Source organism: Hyperolius riggenbachi, chromosome 4 (assembly GCF_040937935.1).
Source record: "Hyperolius riggenbachi isolate aHypRig1 chromosome 4, aHypRig1.pri, whole genome shotgun sequence".
Lineage (NCBI taxonomy): Eukaryota > Metazoa > Chordata > Amphibia > Anura > Hyperoliidae > Hyperolius > Hyperolius riggenbachi.
In genome coordinates this window covers 273,092,029-273,104,069 of record NC_090649.1, presented here as the reverse complement: position 1 = coordinate 273,104,069, position 12,041 = coordinate 273,092,029, and the positions used below count along the sequence as shown (strand labels likewise).

The following is a 12,041-nucleotide window of genomic DNA, read 5'->3' as shown; positions in this document are numbered from 1 at the left end:
TACTGCAAGCCATCAAAGGAAGCAGCTAAGTAATTTGCATGACAAGTGGATGCAAATTCCTCACCAGAACAGCAACTCTGCAACTTGCAGAGTGAAGACAGGTCTCTTTTCCAGGGACCTGCAGCACTCAGACCTAAAAAATGGTCAAAAAGCTGTCTGCCTGTGCAGACAGCAGAGCAGATCATTACAACCATTTGATGGGAAATTGCATGGTGTGTACCAGGAATTAGATTCCCTGATGCTATAGTTCCCGAACTGTTATGCTATATTTAATATTACAATGGGGTCTGTGCATAGCCAAATGGTTTCCCACCAACGTTATCTACACCTTCTTTTGACTAGTAAAGATCACAACCAAAGGAATAGACCCTTCAACAATGTTCCACCAGAATGAATATAACCAGTTCTCACTATTGGCAACATTCAGTATTTCCGATATCTGCAAGTTTGTGTTTTCATAGATAATTGTTAATAATAATCATGCCTAACACGCATAGTAGAATCTTATACCATAAAATAACATTTTCTAAACTCAAACTAAACCTTATATATATGGCCCTACCTTCCCAAACTGGACATCTCTGAGAAAGGTGGCATAATTCTTAAAGGGTACCTAAATATCTTAGACCACCAACTTGCTGCCTGTATGCTAAGTAATTTCACGTGACAAAAAGCATCATAACAGAGTTTGCTCGACCCTACCCATCCCCCATCAGTCTGAATGAGGACAGTCTGTGCCGATCAATGCTCAACTGATATAATGAATTGTAATAGATTTTTATTAGATTCATTTTTTTCTTAAATCCGGCATGTTATCTATTGGAAATGTCTAATGTACAATAGGCTTACAGTTGAGAGGAACATTTATTGCACATTCCCCATACAACAATGTACAAATGAGGATGCAATCTGAATAATGTAAACTGCTAAACTCCTTGTTTGTGTCCTGCACCATTAAAGAGACACTGAAGCGAAAAAAAAATGATGATATTATGATTTGTATGTGTAGTACAGCTAAGAAATAAAACATTAAGATCAGATACATCGGTCTAATTGTTTCCAGTACAGGAAGAGTTAAGAAACTCCAGTTGTTATCTCTATACAAAAAAAGCCATTAATCTCTACGACTTTAAAAGTCGTGGAGAGGGCGGTTTTCTGACTTTTATTATCTCGACTGTTAGTTAACTTTACTTTTCCTCTGCCAGAGGAGAGGTCATTAGTTCACAGACTGCTCTGAAAGAATCATTGTGAATGCTGAGTGTTGTGTAATCTGCACATATTAGAGAATGATGCAATGTTAGAAAAAACACTATATACCTGAAAATAAAAATATGAGAATATTTTCTTTGCTGCTAATCTTCTAGTAATTATTCGTAGTACACAACCAATTCATTATATCATATATTTTTTTTCGCTTCAGTGTCTCTTTAATTTGATATGTGACCCTCGTAGGGGCCAGCTGAGATTTCTGCCCATTACCCTGTCCTGCCAGTCCTGATCTCAGCCTGTTACTTTCAACCCTGTTCTGTCAGCTGTTACTATCTCAACCTGTTACCTTAGTTCTGTCATGACAGCTGTCAGCCCCTGACCTCAGTCCATTACTCTAAATCCAATTCTCCTACCTGAGGGTTCAAGGTAAAACAGGCTGTGGTCAGTCCCAACCTCAGCCTGTCTAATTCAGGCCTGCTCCGAAAGTCACAACCTCAATCAATACTGACCTCTACCTATTACCTCAACCCTAACAATTGTCAGTCTTTGCCTCTGCCTGTATCCTTTACTAGGCATCAGTCTGGACCTTGGCCTATACCAGTGATGGCTAACCTTGGCACTCCAGCTGTGGTGAAACTACAAGTCCCATGAGGTATTGCAATACTCTGACAGCTCTAAGCATAACTCGGTGAGGCAGAGGCCTGATGGGATTTGTAGTTTTGTCACAGCTGGAGTGCCGAGGTTAGCCATCACTGGCTTATACCCTGATCTTACTTGCCAGCCCTGACCTAGGCCAGTATCATACACTTGCTCTGCCAGTCTCCTGTCGTGACCCTATCCTACAGCCTGACCTTGCCCCTTATTCCCCTGTATTAGCTATAGGTTCTCTATACACCAGCGGTTCTAGATGTGTGCCCGGATTTCTGGGGCATAAAGAGAATGAAAAATTAATGTTCTGCATACTCAGGAGTGATGCATCACGGGAAACCACAGCTGCTCACCACAAATACCTTCTGTTTTAAGAAGGCAAAATTATATATGTGGCTAAAGATAAAATTATAAGCCTAGGATGGGGTTGTGTTTACAATGCACATAATTGTGGTCAGGCAATAACATGCAGATTACATCGATAAGAGCCGATGACATAACTGATTTATTGCTGAATTGCATGATTTGAAAATACATGCGTCTAGAATATAGAAATGTGAGGATTGGATGCCCCTCAGGGCTTAAGTATCTGGATACTGTTAAATTTGGTTTAGCTAAAAGAGGAGCTGTGAATGCATAGCTTAGGAAAAATAGGAGGGTCTTGCCCACTGCAAATAGCTTCCAGCTGTTTCTTTTCAAGTGAATTTTGCAAAGTAAAGCATTATAGGTAAAATGCTTTAAATGCTGAGAGAAGCAAGGGAAGACAGTTTTCTGAAACAATGTAAACTGACTTTCCTCTCTCAGAACTTTTAAATATGCTTTCCACCTAACCTCCAAAATTAGTAGGAAACTAAACATTTTGAACCCAGGAAAAATACACATATGAACAGTGAGTTCTGAAATATAAATATCACTACACTCCCTCAATGTAAGTTCACCAGGAGGTGAGCCAATCACAGTAAGAGCAATGTGCCCTCCAATGTCTATGCACACTGATTTTTCTAGACAGCAATGCCTTTTCCACATAGTAACAGCTTATTCCTCCTGGACCTTTAGCACAAAACACTCAGCCACTGCAATTAACAGGCTCAAGTTGCCATCATCTGTATAAAAAAAAAATGGAGGTGGAAAAGAAAAAAAAATCCTAACCTAAATATATAATTTACCTGAAATATGATAGCAAGTGACGGAACACACATTTTACATTAGAATGCTTCAAATAATTCAGAGGTCTACAGACAGCTTGGTGGAATATAGAAAACCCCACAAGACAAAGTAATCATCACACATAATAAAACCCCTGTCTCTGCATTCTGTCCCTGTGTGTGTCCCCCGTGCTTCCAGACCTGATAGTTTGCTGCCTGAGAACCTCATTGCATTGTGGGAAATAACAGCTTTTTCCAACTGCCAAGCAAACAAAATCTCCCTGTGTGCACATACTTCGGACAGTGGTGGGACACGGGTGAGCAGGACGCATCGGTATGCGCGTTGCCGGGGTTTAGCGGGCGTTTTTTAATAGGTAGACCTTTTTACTAGTGCATTATAATGTGAAGCAAACCAAATTGGTTGCACAGAATGTGCCATTAGCATATATTAACCACTTGAGAACCGTGGGCTTAAACCCCCCTAGTGACCAGGCAATTTTTTTACAATTAAGGCCACTGCAGCTTTAAAGAAAACATGTACTGAAAATTAAAAGTCAAAATAACCATACACAAGTCATACTTACCTGCTGTGTAGTCTACTCCTCAATCTCTTTCTCCTCGCCTGTTTGTCCACTGTGATCAATGGAATTCTCCGTCCTCCATTTTGAAAATGGCCATTACCCCATAACAGCTTCCTGGTCAGCACACAGTTAAACTGTAATATCGCCCACTTGGGCCATAGGGAAACATGGACACATCAGTTCTCCTCTCAGCTGTAACTGACAGCAACTGATATATTTCAGTTCTGACAAAATGTTGTCAGAACTGGAAGGGATCATTGTCAGAAGAAAATAGTGAGCTTCTGAGAGGAACTGATGGCAAGGCAACTATGTAATGTTCATTTGAAGTTACCTCATGGGTTTATTTTATTTTTATAATTTTACTCAGTACAGGTTCGCTTTAAGACCGCTGCAGGGCCGTAAAACTCAGAACACAAGTGATTATCCTCCCCCCTTCTGCCCACCAACAGAGATTTCTGTTGGTGGGCTGTGATCGCTGCTGGGTTTTTTTTTGTTTCTTTTATATTTATTTGTTTTTTATTATTTGAATAAATGTACCCTTTTTTCCCCTTATTTTTATTTGCCTCCCTTCCTCCCCCCCGCCAGCCAATCACAGCGATCGGCTGTCATAGGTCGATCGTTCCTGTGCCTCTAGAGGAGACAGCCGTGTGACACGGCTGTCTCCAGTACAGCGATGCCTTAAGGGGCCCATACACCTAACGATTTTCCCACCGATATACAGCCGATTCGATCACAGTGATCGAATCGGCTGTGAAATCGCCGCGCACACCGCTGACAGAACGATCGATTTCCGTCCGAAATCGATCGTTCCCATCGATCCGTCCGTGCAGAAGATTTTTCTCGATCGCCGGCGGGTCGGGAGTGCGTGAATAGCGGCGTTCGAATGCCCGACGGCCGACGCAATACAGCGGGTATACATTACCTGTTCCGCCGGCGCGACTCCCCTGGTCCCCGCTGTCTTCTTTCTGCGCTGGGTTCCGGACCGCTGCAGCTACACAGAACTTCTTGTCCCGGCAGGAAGTTTAAACAGTAGAGCGCCCTCTACTGTTTAAACTTCCCCTGGACAGGATGTTCAGTAGCTGCAGGAACGGTCCGGCGCCCTGAGGGGAGAAGACGACAGCGGGGACCAGGGGAGTCGCGCCGGCGGAACAGGTAATGTATGCAGGGGGGGGGGCAGCAGCAGCGACAGCTCCACAGACTGATCTGTTTCAGGCTGAAATCGATTCACAATCTGTTTGCAGTAAAGGTGGCCATACGATCCCTCTCTGATCAGATTCGATCAGAGAGGGATCTATCTGTTGGTCGAATCTGATGGCAAATCGACCAGTGTATGGCCACCTTTAGATCGCAGCGCTGTGCATTGTAAATAGACGGCGCCTAACAGTCTCCTAGCAGCAATTGCCGCAGGGAGACCGATCATTCAAGCGGAGATGCGCGTGCATCGGCGCACGCGATCTCCTGCAAAACCCTGCCCCAGGACTTGATTCTAATTGTCGTTGGGCGGTCCTGGGGCTGCCGCCGTGTTCACGCCCATTGGCGTGATGTGGTCGTTAGGTAGTTAACCTCCTTGCCGGTTCCGCCGCTACCCCCCCCCCCCTCCAGACCCCTTGCGCAGCCTGGCCTATCAGTGCCAGGCAGCGCTGAGGGGTGGATCGGGATTCCCTCTGACGTCGGTGACATCATCCCGCCATGGCGACCGGGGAAGCCCAGCAGGAAATCCCGTTCTGAACGGGATTTCCTGCTTACTCTGATTGCCGAAGGCGATCGGAGTGGGTGGGGGGATGCCGCTGCTGAGCGGCTATCATGTAGCGAGCCCTGGGCTCGCTACATGATTAAAAAAATAAATAAATAAATAAAAAAAAGTGCTGCGCTGCCCCCTTGCCGGCGGGAATTAGACCGGCAAGGGGGTTAAAAGGATACCAGAGCTGAACTCATGAGGAAAATCAGGGGGAGCAGGCATGTATTGGAAGCTGTCCTGATGCCTCTTCCAGAAGCGTTGTAAAAAGAGCGCTGGAGATTTCAGCGTAGCCGCCACCACCACCAAAACACTTTCAAAATAGGCAGCCGAATTGTATCTTTCCCCACTATCCATGGCTACCTGGAGGGAGAATAGTAATTAACACAGCCGGGACATTTGCAGGAGCAGGATGGGCTGTTTTTCGGCTTTCCCCTGCGCCCAAATCTCCTGGCAGCTTAATTATAAGTATGCCTTTTCTGGGTCATCCATTAGTGCGCTGGCCTAGCTGCATGTGTCCTACATCATGCATTTGTGGCAGGGAGCGCACTGTGCATGCACATGACGTAGTTGTGACGTCATGTGCATGCACAGTTCACTCCCGGCTGCGAGCACGATGTAAGACGCACAGCCAGGCCAGCGCCTGTGCACTAATGCCCGAACCAGAAGAGGCTGCTGGGGGGCATTTTGGTACCAAAGGAGGGGGACGGGGGAGTGGTGGGAAGCAGGACAGCTTCCAGTACGTCTGTTCCCCCATTTTACCTCATGAGTTCAGCCCTGCTATCATATAAATAAGGACACAAGAAAAAAAGGGTGCGGGGTGAAGCTGAAATGTAAAAAATATAGTTTATAACAATGTTTTTATTATTTCTTTACCTCCATTCGAATAATACATTTGTTATAGAGACTCTGAAGCGAGAATAAATCTCGCTTCAGAGCTCATAGTTAGCAGGGGCATGTGTGCCCCTGCTAAAACTCCGCTATCACGCGGCTAAACGGGGGTCCCTTCACCCCCAAACCCACCCCCGCAAACCTTGGTCGTCTTCTTGGATCTCAGATTTTCTCTTCCTGGAGGCAGGGCTAACGGCTGCAGCCCTGCCTCCAGTCACGTCTATCAGCGGCGCATCGCCGCCTCTCCCTCCGCCCCTCTCAGTGAAGGAAGACTGAGAGGGGCGGGGGAGAGGCGGAGATACGCGCTGACAGACGCGTGTGGGGCAACGCTGTCTGAAGCGAGATTTATTCTCGCTTCAGACTCTCTTTAAACCAGTGTTATTAAAAGGGCACGGGGTGAAGCCAAAATTGCAAAATACACATAACACAATGTTTTTTTTTTCATGAATTTCTTCATTAAACTAATAAATATGGTAAAATAATGGTATTAAAAGGGTGCGGGGTGAAGCTGAAATCAGTGTAAATAATAAATAACATGGTATATTATGTGCCAAATAAACAAAAAAAAAATTTACAGTGGTAATGACAATAGTAAAACACAGTTATTTACAAGTCTAGAACCCTAAAACCCCTTTCCTGACACCTAACCCTAAAAACCCCTTCCTGACACTTCATCCTAAACCCCCCTTCCCGATGCTTAACCCTAAAACCTGCCGCCTGTCGCCTAACTCTAAAACTCCCTATTTGGGCGCCTAACCTTAAAACCTACTACCTCCGCCGCAAAATTCAAAAAAGATACATTTCTAAAACAAATTTCAAAACAATTTACAAAATGATAATTTATAAAACTAATTTCAAAACGATAATTTAGTAGTTTACTCAGATTTACTCAGACTTTTTAAACAAAGGGCTGATTTACCATTCTCAAGACTGTTGTAGGGCTGGACTATATGTGTAGAACAGAGAAATGAAATACAACCTTTTATGAGTCCCCGGTTAACAACGAGATAGGGACTGTAGGTTTGTTCTTAACCCGAATCTGTTCTTCAGCCGGAACAATGTGCTATCTCTGTCCTCTGTACCTCCTCTGTGCCTCCAATGTCCCCCTCTGTGTCACCGCTGCCCTCTGTGCCTGCTTATACAAGTTTAAAAGCCATTTCTTCTTTGAATTTTTTAAAATCGATTTTCTCAAAAACTACAAGCCCAATTTAAAAAAAAAAAAAATGTTGGCTTGTTCCCATAGAAACACTGTATCCATGCCGTTCGTATCGGCGGGTTGTTCGTAAGTCGGCCGTTCGTAAGTCGGGGACTACCTCTACAAAAAACCTGATACATTTACTACTCATCTCCAGGATTCAAATTTTAAGGTGGCCATACACTTATAGATTTGCAGCAGATTCAACCATCAGATAGATTTCTGTCAGATGCCTGTCAGGTCGAATCTGACAGGAATCTATCTGATGTGGGCCACACACTAGGAACAGATTTCCAATAGATTTCAGAATTTCCATCCTGTCAGATAGATCAAATCGATCAAAATTGGCCACAAATCGATCGAATGGGGAATTGGATAGAATCGATTTCTGATCCATCAATTCGATAGAATCGATCGATCGATCGTTGGCTGAAATCAACCAGTGTATGGGCCCCTTAACAGTTACCTCCCTTGCATGAGCCCTTAACATATCAGTAGTTCCAGCCTTTTTTTCCCCCAGCATCCCCACTGGGACTTCTAAAAGTTCCAGTGAGGACTTGCAGCAAGTAGTATTGTCTATGTCTTCTGACAGCTTCTGAAGGTAGACAGCTCAGCTTTCCAATTAAAATATGGGCTGGAGTAAGGTGGTCACACCACCTAACACTGTCTGAAGGTTGTGGCGTGGCTGTTTCAGCCATTGACCGACTTTCCCCCAGTAGTGCATTGGATAAGTGTAGTTGCAATATTATGATGTGGAGGGGGTCAAGTTTGCTGAATGCAGTACAAATCTATGCAGCCATCAATAGCAGGCCACATCAACCCACAGCCACTGCATGCTCCAGCCACATGTGATAGATAAAAGAGTGATCTCTCTTGGTCAATATTCTATAGATAAAACTGATTGATAAGGATTTTAGTTTCTTAATGGAATATCAGTGGGGCTGATTCACAAATGTTACTTATTTTTCAACTGTAAAGGTGGCCATACATCTGTAGATTTGGCAGCCAAAATTGGTCACATGTATTGATTGGACATGCTGGAAAATCTCGGGTTAACATGTTCGATTAGGTGCGTGGCTGTAACGGCGTGCTATAATCACAAATGCTGAGCACGTGTGACATCATACACGCACCCCTCATACAATGCGCTGGCAACCACGTGTAGCACAAACACAGAAATGGACAAGAATGGACACAACGGCGGGCAGGTAAAGTATTAATGCAGGGGCAACAGGGAGGAACATGTACACTAGGGGGGACAAGGCATCGTCACAAGGCCAACTGCCAAAAGATTTCATGCTGAAATCAGTTGGGAAATCGGCCTGCGGTTTATGGCACACCAACAGATCTCTGTCTGATCAGATTCGATCAGAGTGATCTGTCGATTGGTCAATCGGCTGCCAAAAACACTAGATGTATGGGTACCTTTAGGAGAGTCAATGCATGAGATAAACAAATAAGGAGAGATAATTCATAAGATAAACAGATAAGGATAGATATAGAGTGAATGTGGCCATACACTTATAGATTTGCAGCAGATTCAACCATCAGATAGATTTCTGGCAGATGCCTGTCAAGTCCAAACTGACAGGAATCTACCTGATGTGTGCCACACACTAGGAACAGATTTCTAATAGATTTCAGAATTAAATCTATTGGAAATCAATCTAAATGCATTATTAGACCATTAGATCCAATGCAACTCTATGGCCCAGCCAGCAGCAAATCGTCCTGTCAGTCAGATCAAATCGACTGAAATCGGCTGCAAATCGATCGAATGGGGAATTTGATAGAATAGATTTCTGATCAATCAATCGATTCTATAGAATCGATCGATCAATTGATGGCTAAAATCGACCAGTGTATGGGCCCTTTTAGAGAACAGAGCCAGATGAAATATGAAAAATATAAGCATACTACTTGATCCGGGGGGCAAGATAGACCCCTGGGTCACAACGCTGCAGATCGCGCGCGCGTGCGTGTTTCTTCTTTTATTCTCTCCTCCCCCACCAAATTAGCCTTAGACTGTGATACATACACTACACTACACATACAACTGTGAGCCATTGGGAGGGACAGTTAAGTGACAGGGATGTCCTCTGTACAGCGCTGTTCTAAATCGCACAGCTGTACACATACATTTGCTTTTTATTATGTTAATTTTCAGCCTGCCAGCTCCAGTCACAGCTGGCAGGCTGATAACCGTGGCCCCGCTCTGTTTACTGCAAGGTACGCGCGCAAGCTAAGAAACAAGGAACAATTGACTGAGGAACACCATCCTGCGTTAGTCGGTTGCAGAGTGGTTAAGATGACCTAAGAGGTAGGGAAGGGGTGTTGCACAGGAGTGCCTATTCTGATAAGGATGCCCCTTACCCATTAAAGTGAACCCTAAAATGAAGCAAACAAAAAGTTTTTACATACCTGGGGCTTCCTCCTCCCTCGCCGACCTCCTACCCCACCTGGATCCTGTACTATAGCTCCCAGTAATTCGGCCTGTCGGAGTGTAATGTGTGCATGAATGGCCATGACTGGGACAATACCGAATGGCCAAATTACTGGGAGCAATAGTGGAGGATTCAGGTGGTGGATACATGTGCTTGCCAGTTGCTTGAGCAACTCTACTGCTCGTCTCATCCTCCTCTCCTCCTGTTCCTTTGATGCTGCCCCTCTCTGCCAATCCCTTCATTGGCTACCAATCACCCAAAGGATCTCGTTCAAACTCCTAAAACTCGCATACAAAGCTCTAAATAGGATATCCCCTCCTTTCATTATTAATCTCCAGATATCATCCATCCCAGAACCTTCCCTCCTCTCAAGAGCTAGATCACCTCCTCTCACTCTTGCATCCAGGACTTCTCACGAGTGTCACCTCTCCTTTGGAACACTCTACCACAGTCTATCAGTCATGCTCCAATCTTGGAAATGTTAAAATGTACCCTAAGACACACCTTTTCAGACAAGCTTATAATTTACTTTACTTAGAATTTAAAGAGAAACTTCGACCAAGAATTGAACTTTATCCTAATCAGTAGCGGATACCCCCTTTTACATGAGAAATCTATTCCTTTTCACAAGCAGACCATCAGGGGGCGCTGATATTGTGGTGAAATCCCTGCCACAAGAAATTCTTGAGTACGTACTCCTGGCAGTTTCCTGTCTGGGAACCTTGTTGCATTGTGGGAAATAGCTGTTTACAGCTGTTTCCAACTGCCAAAAAAACATGCAGCAGCTACATCACCTGCCAACTGTAAATATGTCACAATGTAATAAATGTCAGAATGTAAATCAGGGATTTAAAATATTTTACAATGGGCAAACACTGACTAAATCATTTATACATAATTATTGTAAAAATGAAGCACTTTTATTTTTACATTATTTTCACTGGAGTTCCTCTTTAAAGCTTACGGCCTCATCTGCTAACCCATTTTTCTCCTCCCCCAGTGTCTCAAACCCACTAACCTCTAGAATTTGTAAGCTTACAGGGGCAAGGGCCTCCCCATTTTGTTTCAAGTTTCTGTGCAATTTATCAAATGACTATCTACTGAATGGCACGAACACGGAAAAGGACAAGAATGGACACATCAGCGGGCAGGTAACGTATTAATGCAGGGGCAACAGGGTCCTTTCGGACCTTGGTATTTCTAAGGGGTGGTTTTAGGGAGCACTTATTGGTGATGTTATTCAAACTGCACATGAATTGAATAGATCAGTACTTGTGCCACTGGTTGTCTTGATTGTACAGTATGTTGAACTGCTCATGTATGCATGTGAACTGCTCCCCGTATGCTGTATGTTCTGCACATTGTACAGCACTATGGAATATGTTGGCGCACTATACAAAATAATATGTGGCCAGCATAAGACAAAAGACAATCTGTTGGCAAAAATGAAAATATTAACTGTCGTCTTGTTTATTTAGTACTTGATATTACAACACTAAGTACCTAGATATAGTGTTTAGGAAGAGTCTATTTTAAATTTACCAGTGCGAAAGCAAAAATGGAGGGATGTTGCCCTAAAGTCAAGGAAACGCAAATGTTAAGAAAACTGCTGAAAAATAAAGTGATAAAAACAGAAAACCATGGTAAAATTATCTTTTTTTTTTTCCCCCTTGGTGCCATCTCATGGTCGCTCTTACTTTACCCTCAAAAATCCCTGCACCAAAACAAACCCCAAATACTTACAAATTCACTGCTAAAGATGCAGCCATAATAGCATGCAGAGTTTTCTGGCCTGGTCCCTAGGTTGTGGAAGCAAACAGCAAAGTCAGTGGCTTCTGCAGTGGCTTTTGGGGGGCAGCATGCAGCACTCACAGCTGATCCACTCCTTCATGCGTAATTGGAGGTGAGGCATGGCTATAAGCCACTCTTTAATCATCCCACTGTCTCATACAGAGTGGAACACTACAGGAAAATAGCTTTGCAGGGCATGTGGGATGTGGCAATGGTAGTTGTGGCAGGTGCCGGTAGTGGCCTGCCACTCTATCGCTCTTCTAGTGTTGGGAAATGTGGCTTGAACAGTCAAAATAACTGACTGTTAGGCTTTGTTCACATCTAAAATCGAAATCGCTGGCGCCAGCGGTTTCCGATTTTTAGCACAATATTTTTTAGCGCACCTGCACGCCGCAATTTTTT

At 44.0% G+C, this 12,041-nt stretch overlaps 1 protein-coding gene and 1 long non-coding RNA gene across 4 annotated transcripts in view; one reads left to right on the top strand and one right to left on the bottom strand.

The window, feature by feature from the left end:
- ARMC2 (armadillo repeat containing 2) overlaps positions 1 to 12,041 on the bottom strand; it is a 249,722-nt gene that overhangs the window by 202,403 nt on the left and 35,278 nt on the right. The gene's annotated exons all lie outside the window — the stretch shown is intronic.
- LOC137503787 (uncharacterized) overlaps positions 3,293 to 12,041 on the top strand; it is a 105,277-nt gene continuing 96,528 nt past the window's right edge. Inside the window, exon 1 of the long non-coding RNA XR_011019337.1 lies at positions 3,293 to 3,376. This is a non-coding gene — a long non-coding RNA (uncharacterized lncRNA). The remainder of the gene's footprint in view (positions 3,377 to 12,041) is intronic.